Source organism: Phocoena sinus, chromosome 16 (genome assembly GCF_008692025.1).
Source record: "Phocoena sinus isolate mPhoSin1 chromosome 16, mPhoSin1.pri, whole genome shotgun sequence".
NCBI lineage: Eukaryota > Metazoa > Chordata > Mammalia > Artiodactyla > Phocoenidae > Phocoena > Phocoena sinus.
The window spans coordinates 66,715,113-66,734,716 of record NC_045778.1 but is presented as its reverse complement, the minus strand read 5'-3'; positions in this window follow the sequence as shown (position 1 = coordinate 66,734,716).

The window sequence follows — 19,604 nt, the reverse complement described above, 5'->3', positions numbered from 1 at the left end:
AATCTTGTCTCTGTCTACAAAGACTGGTCTCCTAGCAGACCTGCGAATTCTATAGAAAATATCAAGGAAGAGAGTCGAGTACAGAAACTGAAAGCAAAGAGAATGTCCACAGCATCTCCCAGCTACTGTACACACTTGTCTTCGCGTAACTGTAAGCGGTCCTAAAGAGGACACAGACCCATCGAGAGCCACCCCCTCAAGCCCCACCCAGGCACAGCCTCAGAGCCACCAAAGTGGCCAACCCTGTCCCCTTCAATGGTCTCAACTGCAGAGGGAATAAAAGCTCAGCTCCTCCTTCCAACCTTTAAAGCTTCCTCCTTTCTGGACTGCCCCTTCCTGAAATGCACCCTCAGTCTGTCCTGTAACTCAGGCTTTAACCACCCCCAAGGATATCACTGTCTTGCAGATTCTTTGTATATTTTCCTACCTCTGTACTCCTCCCATTATTCCCACTCCTGAAATATCTTCCCTCTTCAACTGTCCCCCCTTTCCACCTATCAAGTTCACGTTGCATTCACCATGATCCAACGTTCAAACCTGCCAGAACTTTCAGTGAAATCTCTTATTCTACCCTGACTCTATAGTGAGGTGACTTTGCAGCATTTAGCAAATTCTGCTCTCTGTGACTCTGTCTCCACAGTGTGAACTCGCAAAGGACAGGCACATTTCTTACACAGCTTGGCATCTCTCATAGTATCTAGCACATTTCTCACTACATGAAAACCTAAAAGATACTGGCTTAACTGAATTCGGGAGGTCAAGGACAAGCTCAGGAGGATAGCTGTATTTATGACGGTAATATTATTGACCCAAATGTCCATCAGTGGAAGAATGGATGAATAAACATCCTATAACCACTCAATGGAATATAATACAGCAGTGAAAAGACGTACAGTTGCAAGCAGTAATCTGGATGAATCATAGGAATGTAATATTAATAAAAAGAAGCCCCCAGATTACAATGTGACACACTTTACATAAACTTAAAAACAAACTAAATAAAATACATGCTTTTATGCATGCATAAGGATTTAACAGAACCACATAGAAAGGAAAGCAAAAGAAAGATGAACATAAAATTTGGACTGGAGTTGGCCTGGCATGAACCAACGATGAGAGTGTGTTGTGAGTTCCGATGAATCCAATGCACCTGAGGTCTGTTTAAACAGCAACAACAAAAGAAAGATAAATTCTTGGCACTTAGCCACCCATGACCCTTTGGAAAAGAAACTTTCCTATACACCTGTGGAACATCTTATTTTGTTATCAGGAGAAAGAGGAAGAAGAGATGTGGTTTTTCTCAGATTTTCTTCCAAAATGATCTTCACTAATCCTCACATGGCACACACGTAACATCCCTTCATCTACTTCAGATGCTTGCACATTCTTAAGACACATGTGGGCACAAGATTCTCAATAAGAGCAAAGAAATGAGTCACACAGGACTACACTCATGCATTTTTCATTCAACAAATATTTATGTTATCAGGCCCAGAGCTACACACTGCTAGAGAATGGTCTTCAGAATCGGTATGAACCCTCTCCTCCTAGAATTTAGAGACTAACGGAGAAGACAGGTGATGCACACAGAAATGCATGAATTGACGACATAATCACAGGCTGAAGAGTTCAGTGAAGAAGAAGAGAACTGGGGACCAAGAGAGAACAACCAGAGCTTTGTCTTTTTTGTTGTTTGAAACAGTGTTTTTAAGAAAGGATAAAGAGAAAGTGATGCTGCTGGGGTGGCCTGCAGCTGAGCATCTGTGCCCCTGCCTGAACACACACATCTGTCGATGTAAAGCATTGAAGCATCACGATGGGCTTATGAAGTTCTCTCACCATCCTTGCCAATGTGGCTAATGTTCCTGATCTCCAACATTCAGATTCCTGCTCAGCGTAGCTGGGGAGGAGAAAGGTAGGATACCAGGACACAAAGGTAGGTCAGAGTAATGAACCTGGATTTATTATGGATTTGATGGAGGAGCCATTTGGTGGTGGGGGGGGGCGGCTTAAGCAAGAAAGTGACATGTTCTCATTTATATTCTTCAAATTTTTACCCTGGCTGTTGTAGGAAAGATGAAGTGACTAGGGGAAGAGGTAGAAGCAGGAAATCCACTTGGGAGTGCAGAAATAAATCTGGAGAAGAAAGGCAGTGCCAGCAGCTAGGATGGTATCTGTGGTGATGGAAAAAAGAGGGCAGGATTGGGGTATGTTTTGGAGATAGAGTCAATAAATCTTACTAAAGGATGGAAAGTGAGAGTTAAGGGAAAAAAGAGGAACCAAAGATGACTCCTAATTTTGGGGCTTAAGAAATTGGATATTTTATGGTAGTATTTACTGAAATTTGAAGGAACTGGGTAAAAGGAGGATTTGGGGGGGGAGAGAACACTGAAAAGTTGTATTCTGCTTTTGATAAGTTAAATTTTGAGATACTCATTAAACATTTAAATGTAAATTCAGGTAGGAGGGTGAAATTTTAACTCAGGAATTTTGAAGAAATCAGGGCTAAAAGACATAGATTTGGGAGTCAACTCTATAGATGGTATATTTAAAGCCATGGGCTAGAGATTAGCTAAGCACAGAGGGCAAAAGAAAAGAAGAGACCCAGGATGAAGCTCTAAATACTGACCACTCCAGTATGTAGAGGTCAGTCATAGCAGAAGGCAGAAAGGAGACTGAGGGAGAGCTATGTCTGAAGTGAGAGGAAATACAGGACAGTATGGATCCCAGAAACCAAGAGAAGAGAGGGTTTCAGGAAGTAGAGATGGTCAGCTGTCAAATGACGCTGAGACATCAAGTGAGGAAAGCGACATGCCTATTGGTTGTGTTAACATGTACCTCACGGAGTTGTCTTCATGGAATGTGGGAGCAGGAAACCCAATGAGGGAGTTCAAGAGAAAAGAGCAGATGAGGGAGTAGAGTTCTCTTAGGAATTACACTACATGGGGCATTTTATAAGACAACCAATCTATAGCATTAACAAGTGCGTGGCATAGAGAAAAAATATATATATGTGTTCTAGACTGAACTCTATTTAAGACTGAATTCTATTTAAAAGATAAAAATCGAATGCAATGTAGGAACCTTGTTTGGATTGTTATTCAACTAAACCAACAGAACAAGATATTTTGGGAATAATTGAGGAAATACAAATCTAAACTGGGTATTAGTTGATAGTAAGGAATTTTTGTTAACTGTGTTAGGCATGATCGTGTAATCATGGTTATGTAAGAAAATGCACTTAAGAGATGCACTGAAATATCTACAAATGGAATGTCGTAAGGCCTGACATTTGCTTTCGAGTGTCAAAGCAAAAACTAATGAAGGAAATATGACCCAAAGCTAATAATTCTTAAATCTGTATGGAGAGTACATGGGGTTCATTTTATAGTTCTACTTTTATGTATATTTGAAATTTTTCATAATACAAGGTACAAAACAGTTGTACTGTGAAGGAAAACAAAGAACTAGGACAGTAGCTAGAGGAGAATGTAGGTGGAGGAAGTTTTAGATTTTTTTAAATGACTTTTTTTTTTTAAGAGCAGTTTTTGGCTCACAATAAAATGGAGGGGAAGATACAGAGATTTCCCAAATACCCCTGCCCCTCACCCAGCCTCCCCCATTATCAACATCCCCCACCAGGTCCCTTAGTTACAACTGATAAACATACAGCGACACATCATAATTGCCCAAAGTCTGTAGTTTACCTCTGATGGTGTACGTTCTATAGGTTTGGACAAGTATAGAATGACATGTCCATCACTATATCATACAGAATATTTTCACTGCCCTAAAAGTCCTATGTGCTCTGCCTGTCTGTCCTTCTCCCCGCACTGCCCCTGCCCAGCCTGTGGCAACCACGGATCTTTTTACTGCCTCCATAGTTCTGCTTTTTCAGAGTGTCATATAGTTGGAATCATATTGTATGTAGCCTTTTCAGGTTGGCTTCTTTCACTTAGTAATATGTATTGAAGATCCCTCCATATCTTTTCATGGTTTGATAAGCTCATTTCTTTTTAGTGCTAAAAACCTTTCATTGAATGGATGCACCAATTTATCCATTCACCTACTGAAGGACATTTTGGTTACTTCCACTCTTTGTCAATTATGAATAAAGCTACTATAAACATCCATGTGCAGGCTTTTTGTGTGGACATACATTTTCAACCTTTTTGGGTAAGGAGCACAGTTGCTGGATCGTATGGTAAAAGTGTGTTTAGTTTTCTAAGAAACCACAAACGATCTAAAGAGGCTGTACTATTTTGCCTTTCCACCAGCAATGAATGAGAGTTCTTGCTGATCCACACCCTTGTCAGCATTTGGTGGTGTCAATATCTGGATTTGGGCCATTATAATAGGTATGTAGTGATATCTCATTGTTGTTTCTTTTCTTGTCTTGTCTTGTCTAATTGCATTAGCAAGGACTTCCAGTATGATTTAGGGGACAAGCTTGCCTTGTACAACATCTTAGTGGGAAATCTTCAAGTTCCTCACAATTAAGTATGGTGTTAGCTGTAGGGTTTTTGTAGATAATTTTTATCAAGTTGAAGAAGTTCATTTCTATTCCTAATGTACTGCAAGTCTTTTTTAAATATTTTAATTTTATTGGAGTATAGTTGATCTGAAAGTTTTTATCATGAATCGGTGTTGGATTTTGTCAAATGCTTTTTCTGCACCTATTGATATGATCCTGTGATTCTTTGTCTTTAGCCTGTTGATATGATTGGATACATTAACTGACTCTTCAAAAGTTGAAACAGCCTTGTATACCTGGGATAAATTCCATTTGGTCATGGTGTATAATTCTTTTTACACAATGTTGGATGTGATTTGCTAATATTTTGTTGAGGATTTTTGCATCTATGCTCTTGAGAGATATTAGTCTGTAGTTTTCTTTTTTGTGATGTCTTTTTCCAGTTTTTTTTTTTTTTTTTTTTTTTTTTTTATATTTTTCCAGTTTTGATATTAGAGTAATGTTGGCCTCCTAGAATGAGTTAGGAAGTGTTCCCTGCCCTCCTATCTTCTGAAAGAGAGTGTAGAGAATTGATATAATTCCTTCCTTTAATATTTGGTAGAGGTCACCAGGAAACCCATCTGGGACTTTGAGGGAAGTTTTTAAACTGTTCTTTAAAGAAGAAACACTAGACCATTTCCATGATGACAGTGATCCAGGAGAGAGAAGCTGATGATATAGGAAAGACAGGGAACCATTACGGTCTCAAGTGCCTAAGGAGACCAGAGTGGGGTCAATCAAGCTGAAGTGCCAAAGTTGGCCTCTGAATCTTGAGAACAGAAAAGAGAGAGTATAAGTACAGAAGCAAGTGAAGCAGTGGATTTGGTAGTGGAAAAGAAGATGCAGTTCCCTCAGGTGGAGGGAACGTTCACAGTGATCCAAGAAGTGAGGTTATCAGCCAAGGAACAGTCCATGGTAGCAATGGAAGGTGAGAGGAGAAAGGAGCACGTATGACATAGATAATTTGCAAACAGGAAAGTGCAGTTAGATTGCCAAGTGGTGTTAAGGATTCATTAGAGAGGTTGGGTCATGAACTGCAGTTGAATAGAGTCAGCACTCTTGGTGGTTTCCACCAGCAATCCAGCTTGTTCAAGTGAAGTCATAAAGTAAGTTGGTAGTTGGTTCTAACCAGCTTGGGACTTTGCTACATATGTACATATATATTAGGAATAATAGAATGAGGGAATTAAGATGTTTGGAAACAACCAATTATAAAGATGGACAATGGGATTTACACTATTTAAGGAGGAAAGTACGGACATGCAGGAGGGAGGTTACGGGGAGTGAGAAGTATATGTGAGCTCCATGGATTGGAGAGTTTGATGTGGCCTCCACATTTATTGAGCAAATGCCACACGCCTGGCACTGTTGGAAGCATTCTGTATGAATTAACGTACTGAATCATTACAGTAACCCTGAGAGGTAGTTATTATTGTTTACTATTAAAAGTGAGTAAAGTGAAGGAAAGAAAGGTTAAGAAACATGTATATACACCTACCGCTGTTCAGTGCTGGAATCTGAAGCCTAACAGACCAGGTCCAAAGCCCACATGGTACCACTAATAACACAGCCTCATTTACAATTTCTGGAGTCAGTGTTACGAAGTAGGCAAGCTGGAAGGCTAGGAGGTGATGGTCAGAGAATGACATGCTTGAAATAGGGAGTTAAGGAGTTTAAACATGAGAAAATGAGGCAGAGTAGAAAAAAAGACCACTAGAGGTTTGAAGGTTAAGAAAATAAGAGGGACTTTTCTGGTGACGCAGTGGTTCAGAATCCGCCCACCAATGCAGGGGACACAGGTTCGATCCCTGGTCTGGGAAGATCCCACATGCCATGGAGCAACTAAGCCCATGTGCCACAACTACTGAACCTGTGCTCTAGAGCCCGCGAGCCACAACTACTGAGCCCACACACCACAGCTTCTGGAGCCCAAGTGCCTAGAGCCCGTGCTCCACAACAAGAGAAGCCTCCGCAATGAGAAGCCCGTTCACTGCAACGAAGAGTAGCCCCCACTCGCCGCAACTAGAGAAAGCCCATGCGCAGCAACGAAGACCCAACACAGCCAAAGATTAAAAAAAAAAAAAAAGGAAAGAAACTAAAGAGCCCAGGTATCAGGTGAAAGATGATCACAGATATTGGGGCCTCCAGGAAGGGTGACAAGAAGTAAGGGAACAGATTTCTCTACTGCAGGACTTCTGAAACAGAGCCTTATGTGCCAACTGATTTTATGACAGGCCAAAAAGGAGAAGTTTGGAGCTTGTTTCTCATATTTATTCACCATGATATCCTTTCTCTCAAAACACATACTAATATATTCATAGGAAGTGGATCCAAGAAACAATGCAGAGAAACAAGCTCCAGGGCAAAGCCCAGATCATATCCCCACACACCTAACACTTATCCCCCTGAAAATTAACGAAGAAACAGCTATGAAAATATTCATACCCCACTGAGGGGCAAACAGGTGCCTCTGAAGAATTATTCATTACAAGACTCTGAAATTTTTTATCTTCCTTCCACTGAGCAACCTCTCTGTCCACACTGAGCTTTAGTCCAAATGGTCAAATGAACTGCAGGGCTGATTGCCAGAAAAATCTCAGCTGCGAGCCATTCTTCCAAAGCAATCCTGGCCTGCTTTCCAGGCTTCAGAGTTTGAGATGAGGCAAATAATCTGCAAAGTCAGCATCTGACCTTCTCCCTTACCAAAGCCAACCTGAATACTTGCTTTCTGAGATTCACTCAGCATCAGCCATTTACAACTACAGAATTCTGTACTGCCCTGAACTTGGAGACCCGAGCAAATATTTCAAATAATAAACAAAAAGCAACCCGCTTTTTCCTCCCATTTCCTCTCTTAACGGAAACCTTTTAAACTGAGCTTTTTATTGGTTGTTACTGTCATTTGCCATTGTCTGTTCCCAAGATGATGGATCCGTCACTAAATCCACTTCTCCCTAAGCCTTGGTGGGAATTGAATTGACATTCAAGTGCAAACAGCCCAGCCACTGACCACAGGACAATTCCAGCCACCATGATTAATTTCAATCATTTGCAAACAAAAGGTGAGTGGTAAAATTATAGTCAGTGAACAAAGAGGATAATATAGACATTATCAGGAGTCAATAACTCCCTCAAGCCACTCCCAACCTGCCCCCCACCCCCTGTTAACATATCACTTCACCAACTAGAACACATTTTGCCTCCACAGTTTCTTGTGGTATCAAATTAGCTTACGAGGGCCATTTTTCCTATTGCTGTGGGCTATATTACAATCACAGTGTAACTCTATGCTATGACTGCATTTTTATTGGAATTTCTAGAACACAATTATCTCTCCTTTCTGTTTCCACCAAAGAGGAGCCACAGAAAACATCTAATAAAAAGTATTAAACTGCATTTCACAGCACTGGGTCAATATAAATGCTTATCAATAATTTCTAGCAAATAAACACAGTGCCACTGGGTTCTTCACAATATTTTGTTTTTCTAACTGCGAACCACTGTAAATCTGTCTATCTATTATTTTGTTAACAGTCATCGACAGTGTGTTGGGAAAACTACACTGAACACAGAATTCAGCTCAATGATCTCAATGAATTCTGGTGTCAATATAGGATGGACTTAGAAGTGTCAAAAAGCTTTGTGGAAAGAAAGTCCGCTTATATTCCTCCACAGGGAACTTTCTAAATCAACTTTTTAAAATCAACATTACTGAGATGCAATTTACAACAATAAAAAGGCTATATTTGAAATATACAATTCGGTGAGCTTTGACAAATATATAAATCTATGCAACCACAAGCAAAATCAGAATACAAAATATTTCCACATCATCTCAGAAAACCTCCTGGTGTCCTTTTCCGGTCAATGCCTACTACCGCCATAGGCAACTGCTATTCTAAATTGTCTCCATTGAATGTTTAGCCTGTTGTTTTGCCTGTCGCTCATTTTATATAAATGAAGCAATATAATATGTCCTGTCTTATATCATGATTCATCATACTTTTGAACTTTATTTTGTTGTTTAGCTTTTACATTTAAGTCCATTCTTTTTTTATAAGATTTTTTTTGATGTGGACCATTTTTAAAGTCTTTAGTGAATTTGTTACAATATTGCTTCTGTTTTATGTTTTGGGTTTTTGGCCTCTAGGCATGTGGGATCTTAGCTCCCCGACCAGGGATCGAACCCACACCCCCTGCATTGGAAGATGAAGTCTTAACTACTGGACCGCCAGGGAAGTCCCCATGTTCCATTCTGAATAAATCTTTTTATATGGTGTGAGGGCATGTTTGAGGTTCATTTTCTTCCCATAGGAATAAAAAGTTTTCTTTCTGTGTAGAATGATGTTAGCGCCTTTGTTGAAAATCAACTAACCATATGTTTGGGTCTATTTCTAGAATATCTGTTATGTTCCACTGATCTGTGTATTTTGTTTGTTTGTTTGTAGATCGTTGCAATAATGATTTTATTGACTCTCATAATATAAACCATGCTTTTATATTTTGTTCTGTTTTTAAAGTACTAAAATCACAACGGAATTTTTTTCCTTCTTCCCTATCCATTGGTCACTCCTAACTGGTCTTTGCTTCTTCCCAACCCAAAAAGAGCAATCTTACATTCCAAAGATTTAATGTATGGAATGCAAAGCCTACATTGTCAGAATTCACAAATTCTAAATTTGTTCATGATTTATATTAGAGAAAGGAACTAATTTTCTAGATTTCTACATGTATCTCATGAGCTGTTTGATTACCTATTTTTTATTTTTACTAATTACTATTTTTTTTTTTTACTAAATGTGTATGTTTACCCAGTATTACACTGCCTTGATTACTGTAGATCTGTCGTGAGTCTTAAAATCAGATAACATAGGCACTCCAATTCCTTCTTCCTTCTCAAGGTCATTTTAGCTATTCTAGCTCTTTTGCATTGCTATATAAATTTTGGAATTATCTTGTCAATTAAAAAAAAGGCTGGTAGAATTATGATTGTGATTTTGTTGAATCTACACAACAATATGTAGAGAATTGACAATACTGTATTGTCCAATCCGTGAGTATATTTCTCTATTTACTTTACTCTTAATTTCTCTCAGCAATGTATTGCATTCTTTAGAGTTTTTGTACATACTTGGATATTTTTATGGTACAATTTTTAATTGTTTAAAATTTTATTTTAAATTGTTTATTGTGAATATATAGAAATACAGTTGATTTTTTTATTATGACTGTGTCCTGTGACGTCATGAAATTCATTCATTCATTCATTCATTCATTCACATAGCCATTTTTTAAGATTATTCAGGAAGACGATGGAATGACAGCCTGAAGAATATCTTTCAGGTCTGGTGATGACTAATTTTCTCAGCTTTTATTTTTATGAAAATATCTATATTTCACCCTTGTTTATGAAGGATTTTTTTCTCTGTATATAGAATATGTGATGTCAGGTTTTTTTTCTTTCAGCCTTTAAAAAATGTCATTCCTTTATCTTCCTACTTCTCTTGTTTCTAATAAGGTCAGCTTTCATTCTTACCATTCTCTTGCATGTATCTTGCTTTGTCTGCTTTCAAGATGTTCTGTTTCTTTATTTTTTAATTTCTGTTTGAGTCTGAGTGCCTAAGTGTGACTTTCTTTGTATTCTTCTTGTTGTGGGTCCCCCAAGCATCATGGATCTGTAAGCCAACGTTTTTCAACAAATATAGGAAATCTTTGGCCACTAGTCTTCAAAGTTTCTTTGCTGCTGAGACTCTAACTACATGTTCCATAAAATGTCCAATATTATTCCAAAAGTTCCTAATGTGCTACTAATTTTGTTTTAGTCTTTTATTTTAGATTCAGTTAAGGCAGATCTAGAGTGAGCCTTATTTTAAAATATGGCCCTTTTTTTTTTTTATTTTATTTTTGGCTGCAATGGGTCTTCGTTGCTGCACGCAGGCTTTCTCTAGTCGCGGCGAGCTGGGGCTACTCTTCATTGCGGTGCGCGGGCTTCTCGTTGCGGTGGCTTCTCTTGTTGCAAAGCACAGGCTTCAGTAGTTGCAGCACACGGGCTCAGTAGTTGTGGCTCGCGGGCTCTAGAGCACAGGCTCAGTAGTTGTGGCACACAGGCTTAGTTGCTCTGCAGCATGTGGGATCTTCCCGGACCAGGGCTCGAACCTGTGTCCCCTGCATTGGCAGGCGGATTCTTAACCACTGAGCCACCAGGGAAGTCCCAGCCATTACTTTTAAGGTAAGACTTTTCTGATGTCTTAACTGGATGCTGGAGTGTTAACGAGGTTTCTCCATTCTAACTGGGCTGAACCTCCAATGTTTCTCAGCACTGACTGGTAACTAGAATCTCTGGTCTCTTCTCAATGCCATTAACAGACACTTTTACATATGCCTCCATGTAATCTCACTCTGCACACATGCAGCCTAGTCTTCAACCAAGGAGTCACAAGGAACCCCTGTGCAAACAAACTTTTACCACCACCACTCCCAATGTGCAGCTTTCTCCTCTATGACGTCTTACCCTATAGAATACAGCTTTTAGCTGCCCTGAATTCTCACCTTGTAAGTTTTCTCTTTTTCAGGGATTGCACTTTTCCATGCCTGTTATCCACTACCTGAAAACAGCTGCCTTGTATATGTCATTCAATTTTTTGTTTGTGTATCTGTGTGTTTCGGTTGTTTATAATAGGAGGACTAATTTGGTACCAATTACACCATCATGAACCTCCAAGTGGAAGTTTCATTCTGTGTGTGTGTGTGTGTGTGTGTGTGTGTGTGTGTGTTGTTTTAAAGCAAACTGTGTCTAGAGAAGAGATTCCAAACCAAAATCATTATTCACTTGCTATCTACTCCTTCATTTTCATATAAGCTCTACAAAAGCCTAAGATAAGATGATCAAAGCCTTATCATGAGAAGAGAAAGGGAAAACTGAGAAATGTTTTTAGCTTGTGCCCTCAAAATGACTATGTTTCTATATGTATACCCCATCCCCTGGGGCAAAACAGTCTATAAATTTTCTATAGAGTGACTCACTTTTTGTTTTCTGTTGTCAGTCTTCTCCGGAAATTCTAAGAGTCCATCAGTCTGTGCAGGACAGATTTACTATTTTTGTGTCTTCTAGACTTTCAATAGCATTTTCCCTTTTTGACAGTTCTGGGTCCTCTTCCTTGAAACGTCAGTGCTTCTTCCTAAACCTTAAATCCAGAATGTTGTAGGAGAAGGAATGAGTGGCTATTGCTTTTGAGCATGTTGTTTGAATAGAAAATACCAATATTCTCGAAGTATCTTTTCAAACTATAAGAATAAGGCCAACATTCTTGACCAGGTGGAGTCTCTCCTACTGTGGTGTTCTGTTTTATTTCGACTGCCAGGGTATCGTTGGATACGTTTTAGGACATTTCTTTTACGCAGGTTTCAAGCAGGAGCTAATTATGCTGACAGGCACCTACTCATCAGTAGATAGTGGAGGGAAAGCCAGCGAAAGACAAGGGACGTTGAGTATCTTCATCAGGCCAGATGGTCAAACCAGAAGGTTGAGCCACCTGAACACACTGTATTTGTTTTATTGCCCATTAAGCAAAGTGAAATTTTGCAGTAGTATTTAACAACGTGGGTTTTTTTCTCCCTCATTGAAAACCACCAGGCCTAAAATGTGTCAAGTGAAATTTCAACTCAGAGCACAGTCTGTGTTCCAGGAAATGCCACTAAGGGTTTTGAAGCAGCTGTCACTGTCATTGCAGCTTTACGAAAGCAAGATTATGGAATTCATCGAGGAGTCCCTGCCCGAGCAGATGAGATAGAAATATGGGAAATCTCCAGTGTTGACTTTATTTTTACTTCAGCTCCAAGAAGGAGACCATGGGAGTTCCCCCTAAAGTCATCCTTACTAGAAAGTGATGTAAACAGAAATTCTAAGCCTTCATATCACCTGGGACTGAAATAGACCCAAACTGCAGCCATTTCCTTTGAGCTGCTACTGCTCTCTCTGCCTGCACCAGAATGACAATCGTGGGATTTATGTTACATAGGCCACACCTCCCGAAAGTCTCTGTCCTTCTCCAGCATAGAGAACACTTGTATTCTTTTCATGTTTCATGTTGATGTTCTCAAAAGGATTGTCCCCAAGAGGATGCTCAAATTGGCTTCAGAACGCTGTGAAATGTCGAGAGGGTTCCTAGGATCTGAGTATCACTGTTTCCTGCTGCTCTCCGTGCCACGTGTTTTGATCTTTCTTGTAGAGCTGCTGTTTCCCAGCTGCCCCTTTCCCTCTTTCTGGGACTGCAGGGTCCTTCACCAGCTCGTCCTCTCAGTCACTTTTCTCTTCAGAGTGAATCCTTAGTCATCTTTAAGCTGCTTCGGATACTAACTTTAGGTAAATGTCTAATGTGTATGAAAGAGAGGAAAGTTTTCTTTCTTTACACTTCCAGATTTTTGAGTCAGAAATTTAAATTTCTATCCAAAGACCAAGAGGCTCCAAATGTCAAGTAGTGAAAAGAAAAACCTTTTTCTGAAGTTTCAGCCAATTCTCCTGCTCAGAAAATGTAGACGGACTCCGTATTCCTGAGTGTGGAGTCTGGCTACAATCCTACCTGGGCAGCTCATTCTCAGAGGCTATTTACTCTCCTACCTCATCCTCGTCAGCGGAATTCCAGGTTGAAGAGAGAATAAGAAAGCGAATACCTAACTATGAATTTTATGTGCCACGTTAAAATGCAGAACCTGATTATTCATGCTGAACCCATCCTCACTGACCACTTTCAAGTTTCTGCTGCAATTTAAATAAACATTCTGGCACCAGCCAGTGTGAGACTCGTGCTAGGGACACCAAGATGAATGAGATGGTGCCCTTGCCTGCAGGATGTCCACACAGAATTCATCCGTCCCCCAGCTGACAATAAACCCTTAAACTTTTTAATAAGTCTATTTGAGTCTACAAGAGAAAGGAATCTCCAGAAAGGAAAGCCCTCTGCTGGACCACATTATTTTTATACTGCCAGATGCTTGATGCCTCCCTGCCTCCATCCCAGGAGCTCCAAGGCTCAAATATGATTTGCCACATTTGTCCTAGCTCAGCTTTCAGGTGAAATTGCACTCATCTTTGCCATCTAGTGCTCCACCAGCATCGTACTACCCGACCACCCTGCTCCAGAGCAGGAAATTGCTTCTGCTTTCTTAGAAAATAGAGACCAGCAAGGGATGCTCTGAAATCATCTTAGGATTTCATAGACTGTATGAGTAAGGAAAGCAACGCAACTTAAATATCTGTGCAATGCCCTTGCCTGGTTAGCAAGACACTGGTGCTAGGCACTAGAATAGATGCAGGCATGAATTTCCCAGGAAGCTCATGAGGCTTACACCTCAACTCCCCTCACCTGCATGGTCTTGGGAGAAGTCCTAATAACGTCTCATGGTCACTCTGTATTTTTCTCTCTAAAAAAAAGGCTACCAGGGCTTCCCTGGTGGCGCAGTGGTTGAAAATCCACCTGCCAATGCAGGGGACACGGGTTCGAGCCCTGGTCCGGGAAGATCCCACATGCCGCGGAGCAACTAAGCCTATGTGCCACAACTACTGAGCCTGTGCTCTAGAACCCACGAGCCACAACTACTGAAGCCCGCACGCCTAGAGCCCGTGCTCCGCAACAAGAGATGCCACTGCGATGAAAAGCCCGCACACCGCAACGAAGAGTAGCCCCCGCTCACCGCAACTAGAGAAAGCCTGCGAGCAGCAGCGAAGACCCAACGCAGCCAAAGATAAATTAATTTAAAAAAATGAATCATTGCAGTGAATAAAACTCCAATCTGCATAAGTCTTAAAAAACTTAAAAAATTAAATTAAATTAAAAAAGGCTACCAAAGTTGGATACGTTTCTGTTCCCACAAAACCTGTATCTGTGTTTGGGTATGTATAAAAACAAATCAGTAAGAGATAGTCTCCATCCTTAAGGAGCTTAATTTTAGCAAGTGAAAACTGAAAGCCTGAATGCAACAAAATAAGGGGGCCCCAAATATAAGGCAATGCTTCCATTTTCCCACTGACAACTTTTTTGGTGAATTTTAATCTTTAAGCGCTTAGAGAGATGGTTGAAATGACCAGTATTTCATTTTTAATTTTACTTACAATAGCTATTTAAATTCATGTTACCTAATATAGTGATCCAGAAATAGTACTTTTTCTACACTCAAATTTCATGGGACAATTTTATTCAAACTTTTCCTATGCAACTTTGATGTCAGCAACTTAATCATCACTAGTTTCCCTTTCTGAACCATCTAACAAAGTTTTCTTGCACCGTATTCACTGCTAAGTTGCTTCAACTATAGCACTTTTTGATTCCGTGCATAATTGTGCCACTGAAAATTTTATCCTATGCCACCAGAACCAACTAGCATAATATAAGAATGTGGTTTTCATTTACCCTGTGGACATATATTTGAGATTCCTACAACTTATAATGATGATGTATCTTTTCGAAATAACTTTCTTAAAGTTTTGGGGTTTTTAAAAATAATGATAGCCACCATTTGCAATTGTGGAGACTTTCCCCTCAGGAATACTCACTAAATCTGTGTTGAATCCCTGCTTCCATCAGATGAACCTTTATAAAAATCAAGTGTGAGCACTAAGGTTGTTTCAGGTTAACAGTGATTTTCAGACATAACTATAAATTGGAATCACCCAAAGAGCATTTAAGAAAACACTAATGCCTGAACCCACTTCCACAGACTCTGATTTAACGTTTTGGGATGCAGCCTGGACACTGGAAGTTTTGAAAGTTCTCTGGGCGATCTGAATATGCAGCCAAGGTTGAGATGCCCTGTCTTTCCCAAGCAATCGTCTGTTATTCAAAATAAAATAACGGGGAGAAGGACAAACATTTTAACATAGAGACTTCATAAGGACTCAAATATGACATAACTGCCTCTTTTCTAAGTGATAATTCAAAGGAATATAAATGTCATGTATATAAAGACATATATGTTTTATATATACATAAATATATATACATATATAAATGCATTATGCATATGTATATAATATGTATGTATATAAATACATTATGTGTATATGTATAATATATATACATATAAACATATTTGCATAATGTTTTTATATATCTATATACACACACAGGAACTTTTTTGTTTTTTGTGGTACGCAGGCCTCTCACAGTTGTGGCCTCTCCCGTTTTGGAGCACAGGCTCCGGACGCACAGGCTCAGCGGCCATGGCTCACGGGCCCAGCGGCTCTGCGGCATGTGGGATCTTTCCGGACCGCGGCATGAACACGTGTCCCCTGCATCGGCAGGCGGACTCTCAACCACTGCGCCACCAGGGAAGCCCAGGAACTTTTTTATATGACAGATTTTTAATATTTTAAAAGTTACACTTATTCTAGACAAAGCTTAGAAATAGACTATCTGTCTCAGTTGAGGATTCAAAGATGGAGGAAACTATAATTTCAGTCAGGAGAAGGTGACATCAGTAGATTCACCTGGATAAAGAGTGAGGATTCATGTAAGCAGAGCTATTAAGAGGAGGCAGGTGTACCAGGCAAAAGAAATGAAAATATAATACTCAAAGGCCCCCAAACTGTGGTATCTTTGAGATGGCCATGAGAATTCCTTTAAAGACTAAAGACATACGTTTTTTTTGATGAGCAAAGCTACGTGCCTGGCTTCTAGAGACGACAAGCACTTCAAGATGACTTATTTGGTAGCTTTGACCAGGGAAGGATAGAATAACACTACATCTGGAAATGATCATCCAATCACTGAGTGTGCTATCTACTGCTTTACCCATGACATAAATGCAATTTCCTGTCTGGACAGGTCTGAGTTCATGGGTAATGTCTTCCTTTGGCCATTGGGGCATTGGAAATTTGTCTCCTTTTCTGCCTCTTTGTTTTGGTTTGTAAGACCAGTTGACAGCAAATGATACAAAAAGCAAGAGTTGATCAGGCTAAATATCTAAACTGAGAAAGTCACACCAAGCTTAGTAACTCCTAATATGACAGCAGATGTGTCTAGTTGAAATTCATTTAGGAAGAAGAAGAAAATGAAACCAAATGCTGTGGGACAGCTATATATTGATTTTCTTTGTAAAGGGTAGAGACAAGGAAAAAGGACGAAAGTGGGTGTGATTCATGATGAATCTTGGTATCCAACTCAACTGGCTTCATCCACAAAAAGAAGTAAAAGGGGCAGAGTTCAAGCTTTGAAGAGGTAAAAACTTGAAACAGAAAGGTAATGTACGTTTGTAAAGCTTTACATTTTTCAAAGTCTTTACTGAATCTTGAATGTTATTGTTATTTTATGAGATGATCTGTCAAGAATTGTTATTCCCATTTCCAGGAAGAAGTAGAGGTCAAAGAAGTTGAGGGACTTTTCCAAGGTCACAGAGCAGGAGAAGACCCAAATCCCCCAACTCTCAGTTCTGTGCCTTTTCTACCACCCATAATAATAGATCCCTACAGTTTATGTTTTTCTTCTACCAGTAGAACTAATTTAATGAATACCCATTAAGGTCACCTGTCCAAAGGATGAGAAAATGTAGGAACTGATTATTTTCAAAAAACTAAGGGGTTTGTCTTTATTTTTAAAATTGTGTATACTTATTAAAGAAATATTAATGGACTGGGAGAAAACATTTACTAATGATGCAACTGACAAGGTCCTAATTTCCAAAATATACAAACAGCTCCTACAATTCAATAACAAACAAACAGCCCAATCAAAAAATTGACAGAAGACCGAAAGAGACATTTCTCCAAAGAAGACATACAGATGACCTACATGAAAAGATGCTCATCATCACTATTAGAGAAATGCAAATCAAAACTACAGTGAGGTATCACTTCACACCAGTCCAAATGGCCATTATCAAAAAGTCCACTAACAATAAATGCTGGAGAGATTGTGGAGAAAAGGGAGCCCTACTACACTGTTGGTGGGAATGTAAGTTGGTGCAGCCACTATGGAAAACAGTATGGAGGTTCCTCAAAAAACTAAAAATAGAGTTGCCATATGATCCAGTAATCCCACTCCTGGGCATATACCCAGACAAAACTATAATTTGAAAAGATACATGCACCCCTATGTTCATAGCGGCACTGTTTACAAAAGCCAAGACATGGAAACAACCTAAATGTTCATCATACAGATGAATAGATAAAGAAGATGTGGTACATATATGCAATGGAATATTACTCAGCCATTAAAAAGAATGAAATAATGCCATTTGCAGCAAATGGATGGACCTAGAAATTATCATACTAAGCGAAGTCAGACAGAGAAATACAAATACCATATGATATCACTTATATGTGGAACCTAAAATACTACACAAATGAACGTATCTACGAAACAAAAACAGACTCACAGATGTAGAAAACAGACTTGTGGTTGCTGGGGGCAGTTGGGGGGTGTGTGTGAGGAAGCAAAGGACTGGGAATGTGGGATCAGCAGATGCAAACTATTATGTATAGGATGGGTAAACAACAACATCCTACCGTATAGCACAGGGAACTATATCCAATTTCCTGTGATAAACCATAATGGAAAAAAATATGAAAAAGAATATAGATATGTATAACTGAGTCACTTTGTTGTACAGCAGAAATTAAACACAACATTGTAAATCAACTATACTTCAATAAAATTTTTAAAAATTGGATAATATAACAAATCACTATAGTTCTATTAATAATAAATTTTCACTCGTCACATTTTTTGCATATCCTTCAGTCCTTTTATTCTATTTACAATTGTTATTTTTTAATGTGAAATGCAACACTGTTTCACTTTTATCATAGCATAAGCATTCCTCCTTGCTTTTATCCAGATTTCATGAATATTAATGGCATTATAATAGTAGCTCTCACTTATGAAATGTCCACCATATTCCAGGCACAATGCTACAGCCACTGTTAGAAACCACAATGACCTAATTAGGCAAGAGTTGTATGATTAAAGAAACGAGAGCAACCTCCCTGCAGGAGATGTTGTGGAATTCAGCCCCCAGGGTTCTGTTAACCCCACTCTCCTACACAATTTATAATCAGGTGGATATTCCCTGATTTATTCAAACATTCCCACAGAGTTGAACATTCAGATTATTTCTAATATTGCTTATTACAAGTGATACTGAAATAAATATTTTAGGGCTGGTAATACTTTCTCAATACTAATACTAACCAAACATTTCCATAGAATAAATCATAGAAACATAATTCTATGGAGATTAAAGAACATAAACAATTTAATGTGATTTAATTGTCATTTTCCCTCCAAAGCATTAAAATAATACCCATTTACGTTCCCAGCTGGGAGTCGGAATGTCCATTTCACAGGATTTGTACTTACATCAAAGTTTAGGTTAATATTTCCTTACTATTTACTGTCTGTAAATTTTCTGGTAAAAAATAGTAACTATTTTTTATAGTTTTAATGAGGTAAAATAGATATTAAAAAACTGCACATATTTAATGCATAGAGACAAATGAGTTGAACATATGCATAACCCCATGATACCATCACTAAAATCAAAGTGATCAACATATACATCACCTCCAAAAATTTCCTTGCATACCTTTTCTTTTGTATGTGTGTGGTAAAAACACTTACCATAAGATCTACTCTCTTAAAGTTTTAAATGCACAACACCATATTGTTAGCTAGAGGTAAGATGTTGTACAGCAAATCTCTAGAACTTTATTCATCTAGTGAAACCATAACTTTATACCCACAGAACAACAGTTCCCTATTTCCTGCTCCCTCCATCCCCTGGTAACCACCATTCTATTTTCTTGCTTCTATCACCTTGAGTATTTTTACTTCATATAAGTGGAATCATGCAGTTTTTGTCTTTCTGTGACTGACTTATTTCCCTTAGCATACTATCTCCCAGGTCTAGTCATGCTGTCACAAAACGGTAGATTGCCTTCTTTTTTAAGGCTGAATAATATTCTGTTGTATGTATATACCGTGTTTTATTTATCTATTCAACTGTCAAAGGAAAAAGAAAATGCAGTATATACATATAATAGAATATTACTTGGATTGTTTCCATATCTTGGTTATTGTAAAAAAATGTCGTAATGAAG